Source organism: Cibotium barometz, chromosome 30 (assembly GCF_041138505.1).
Source record: "Cibotium barometz isolate CiBa-2024 chromosome 30, ASM4113850v1, whole genome shotgun sequence".
NCBI classification, from domain to species: domain Eukaryota; kingdom Viridiplantae; phylum Streptophyta; class Polypodiopsida; order Cyatheales; family Cibotiaceae; genus Cibotium; species Cibotium barometz.
In genome coordinates, this window is record NC_141075.1 from 46,244,841 (window position 1) to 46,249,793 (window position 4,953).

At 38.8% G+C, this 4,953-nt stretch overlaps 1 long non-coding RNA gene across 1 annotated transcript; it reads right to left on the reverse strand.

Moving 5' to 3' along the window:
• Positions 1-3,595: 3,595 nt before the first annotated feature.
• Positions 3,596-4,603, reverse strand: LOC147621555 (uncharacterized). Its single transcript, XR_015269895.1, has 2 exons — positions 4,357-4,603; positions 3,596-4,281 (listed from the first exon to the last, which is right to left on the reverse strand). It is a non-coding gene; the product is annotated as an uncharacterized LOC147621555 (long non-coding RNA).
• Positions 4,604-4,953: the final 350 nt, after the last annotated feature.

Here is a 4,953-nt window from a genome sequence, read left to right on the forward strand (position 1 = left end):
ATTTATCTTGGAATTTTTTGCTTGTGTACCAAATAATTTATTGAGTTCATCCCATGCATCTTTTGCCCGCTTTATCCCTGTGATATGATGAATGATTTCATCATTTAAACTAAGTGCAATAAGTCCCAATGCTTTTTCATTCCTACTCTTCCACTCATTTTCTCCTCTCTCTGGGCATTCATCTCTCCCTTCAACTAATCCCCACAGATTTTTCCTCATCAGCAAATACATGGTTTTTGTCTGCCATGTATAAAACTGTTCCCCATTAAATTTGGCTATTTCCTATGCTGAATTCATGGTGATGTGAAGGGGGTCTTACCTCTTGATCCAAATTCAAGATTCAAGGGCAGTGTCTATCCTTTTACAACTCAATCTGGTGTTTAATAAATGATTACAACAATTTTATCAGCATAAAATCACCAAAAATTACATTAAATTAAGGGTAACCAATTTGTACGGGATGGTTGGAGTATCAAACCAACTCCGATTTGCAATCTGAAGCTTTAGGGATCTGTATCAGATACCTAATGGTTAATTTGAACCCTCAATTGCACCAAAGTATAGTGATTAGCACTGATTAATCATTGATTAGCAAATTAATGCTCTGGTTTGTGTGCAGAAAACAGAGTATGCGGGGAGTCCAGATCTGGTGCCTTCCACTTCAAATGAGCTCAAATGCTTTCAAAGGCATTAATAGCAATGAGTCTAGTAGAGGATTAAGCCAAGAAACACAAGATTTGACCAAATAATGAAAGCCTAATCTCTGTTTTACCAAAGTCACCTACAGATTTGATGAAGAGCTTTGATCTCAAAGTAGACTTGATGAAATTGAATTCTGTCTTCACCAGCTTGTAGAGCATGCTTGAAAACCCCTTGGGCTAAGAGGAATTAGAAACATTTGAACTGAGCTTGAAGAAATCTCCATTCTGCTTCAGAAAAACGGCGCCCCTTCATCTGCAAAAATCAGCGCTGATTCGTGGCGGTTTGCTGCGTTTTTTGCATAGGCTTGAAGCCAAGGATGTTAGCTAGCTAGTGGTAAAAGCTTTCGCCCTAATTTGATGTGTGCAAGATGCTAGAGATCCTCCACTGGCTGGGGGTGAAGGGGAAGATGCAAAACTCACTAAAAATTGATTTTTTTGCTAATTACCTACTAATCCTAATTAATTAACTAATGGGCTCATAAATCTGATTGATTCTAGGCATGGCTCTGATACCATGTTGAAATTTGAGCATAATGATGAGCTATGGTGGATCATGCACTAGAATCAACATCATTAACAAAGTGATTAGCAAAAGATTAAGACGTAATTAGTGAATAATTAGCACATAGATTAATGTAGGCATGGATACTCAAGAACCAGCAAATTCTCATTAGGGCTATGCCTCAATTTATAGAGTTTACATCAAGCATCAAATCCCATTGATTTCTCCATGATTCACTCCCAGAATATCTCCACCTTTTGCCTGATTCTCTCCACCTCTTCTCTTTTCCCTGAATATCTCCCAAAATATCTCCACACTCCTAAATTCCCTCATGCTCCCAGTAGATTCTTCTAACCGTTTCACAGGTTCTTTCACAATTACATCTCCTCTTTTACAGCCTCTATCCAAGAGCTTGTTCCCACACACACCCTATTCACTTGTATATTTCAACAACCCTGTTGTAAGTGTAGAAGTTTTTATGAGCACTATTTAGGAAGGTGTACAAGTAATCGTGATGGATAGTCTATCCTAGATTGTAAGCGAGAAGCTAGATAAGAATAACTTCCAAGCATGAAAGTTCAAGACAAGAAATTTCCTCATGGAAAAGTAATATTTGGAGTTCATTTTAGATGACGAGAGAGAAGGAGCTAGAGATTTCGAAAGAAAATGTCACTCCTCAATAGGCGCAAGCCTTTAATTTGTGGCATTAAAGAGCTAGTAAAGCAATGTATTGGTTGTCTATTTTAGCATTTGAATGCTATGATTGGTAGTATATGTAGGATGTAGCAACACCTAAGAATGCATGGGGGGATACCTTGGTTAAGTTGTATAGCATAAGTATTAAGGCAAAAAAGATGCAATTAAAGCAAGAGCTACATAATGTGCAGAGGAATAAGATGCGTAACAATGATTACTCATTAAAAGTTAAAGGGCTTACCGACGCGTTCGGATCCATTGGAGCATCTTTTGATGACGATGACTTGGTGTCTATCACGTTGGATGGGCTTGATAAGGAGTATGATCAATTTTGGACATCTATCTGTATGCGAAAAAACTTCCCAAAGTTTAAGGATCTTATAGCCCTTCTTTTCACTAAGGAGATGACTGTTGGAAGTAAATCATCTTCGTGAAATATGGAAATGCAATCCTCCTACATAAACACAGATAGAGGTAAAGGCATATCATCATCTAGAGGCCGAGATGTGCAGGTCGCTTCAGAAATAAAAATCATGGGCAACAACAACAAGAATCTAATTAATGTACAAATAAGAGCAAGAGACCTGGTCCACTCTACACACAAGATATGAAGCCTAAGTGGAAATAGTATGGAGTGCTAATACACAGTTAGGAGAAAGAGACCACTATAGAGTGAGAGTATGAAACCTGAGTGAAAATAACATGGAGTGCTATTATTGTGGAAGAGACCACTCTAGAGACAAGGTTTGAAACTTGAGTGAAAATAGCATGGAGTGCTATTATTGTGGAAAACCAAGTTATATAATAAAAGAGAGCTATAAAAAGCAGAATAACATCAAAAGTGAGAAGCTGCAAAATAAGAAAATTGTGCATCTTCAAGCATGAAAATAGCATGGAGTGCTATTATTTTGGAAACCCGTCATATAGTAAAGGAGAGCTATAAAAAGCAAAATGACATCAAAAGTGGAAAGCTGCAAAATAAGAAAATTGTGCATCTTCAAGTAAGCAAGGCAAAGATAGAAATGAGCAGTTTTTAGTGATGCATCATATGCTTAATTCTATGTCTATAGATGTAAGAAACCCTGGAGATGTGTGTGGTACATTGATTCAGGTGCTTCTAATCACATGACCACTCATGAAGAGTGGTTTAGAGATATGCAAAAAATGAAAAGACCAAAGTATGTGGAAACAAGTGATGATACTACACATCCTATTACACATGTTGGTAAGGTGCCATTATCTATGCATGATGGAAAAATGTAGTATTTTGCTAATGTACTTCATGTTCTAAACATTACAAAGAACCTTATGTCTATTGGGAAAATGGTTGGACACGGTTTGTAGTTGAGATTTAACCCTTATGGCTATTATATAGAAGATTTTAATAACTAGTGCCATGTGGTTACAAAAGGCAACAGAATTTAAAGAATTTTTATATTGGATGTAAACATGCCTAAAGTGAAGGCTGAAATGTTTGCTCATGGTATAGGTATGATTGCAAACAATGACATTTATCATAAACGTATTGGTTATCTCAATATTCAAGGTGAAAAATATGGATGCCCAAAGCATTCTTACATGTTTACCAAAATTTAAAAGTAGATTATGCACAAGGTTTGTGAAGCATATCAATTGAGAAAATAGTCTAAGCACGCATTTCTGCATGATAATAATGTGAGTCAAAGACCATTGGATGTGAGTTAAAGACCATTGGATGTGGTGCATATACTAATGATCAGGAACCAACAAAAACGGCATCAACAATTGGGATTGTCGTGTAACAATAAGGGGGCTTTGGGAAAAAATAGGTCAATGGGTAGAAGGCAACTTGGGATGCAAAGGGGATTGGGGAACAAGGGGATTGGGGATACTAGCTTCTGGGGAGAATAGTCAAGGAGGCAGAGGAGATAGACCTAATATTTTGTATTATAAGATATTTCTGCTTGTAGGAGATTTGGGTTTCTAAGAATCTATTGATATTCAATAAAAGGACTACTCATGGGGTAGAAGTGACAGAGATGATGTTCAAATGTGTGCACTTCAGTTGGTATGTCTACTATGTTAATAAGATAAATAATACTCTATATGCTGAGGCAGTTCAGGCATTGAGGCAATTCAGGCACTGCAGGCAAGGATTAGGTGATTCAGGCCTCTGATGATGAGATGTTTTTACATGGTTTGCTTTGCCGCTTACAAGAGATCATGGTTCTGTTTCTAGCTTTCTACTAAGAGTTGGGTAATCGCCAGCCTGGAGTTGCAGGTATACAAGCTGTATTACTGCATCAGGACGTAATTCTGAAGCTACAGATTGATGCGGGTTCTCACCGACTGCATGAGACGGCCACAGCGACCTTTGTAATGAGTCGCCCTAATTATAGTGTCCTGCAGCAGCAATAATTAAGCGTGAGTATTAATATGATCAAGCAATTTTGAGGAGAATTAAGGAGGAGTGTTTACATATTAAGCTTAATCAACGAGCGCGCTAGACGACGTCGAGTGACAAGTACACCTACGCAGTTGAGCATTTGGATATATTGGATGGTATAATGAGTTGGAGATATAATACACGCCTGCTTCAGAAGCTCCCTCTCAGATGATCATCAGTTGGCTCGCCGCATGCTCGACATGCAGAGCGGGTGTACGTGCTGATCATCTGGAGAAGGAGCTTGTGATTAAAAGGCACGGGGTATAATCGCGCTGAGACAGAGAGGGCGTGGATTTGCCATTGCCTCTCCCGGAGGGCGTTTTAACGTGGTACTGAGAGCGTTTGAAAAAGTCGTGGGCGGCTTAATCTTCAATAACTTTAGGTGGAGCCTTATCGAATGAAGTTGACGGGTGTACGTACACACACACACCCACCCACCACCCATACACACCCAAATTAGCGTCATCTGTGAACTGTATTTGGCAGCCATAGCTTCAAACTTCAAAGTTCAAGTCTTCGAGATTGCGATGGGCGTCGTGGTGGACGACCAGACTCGCATGTTGAATCTTGACTCTCGACACCTCCAATTTCAATCACGCATGCGGCCTTTTGATTCTTTCTATATTGTT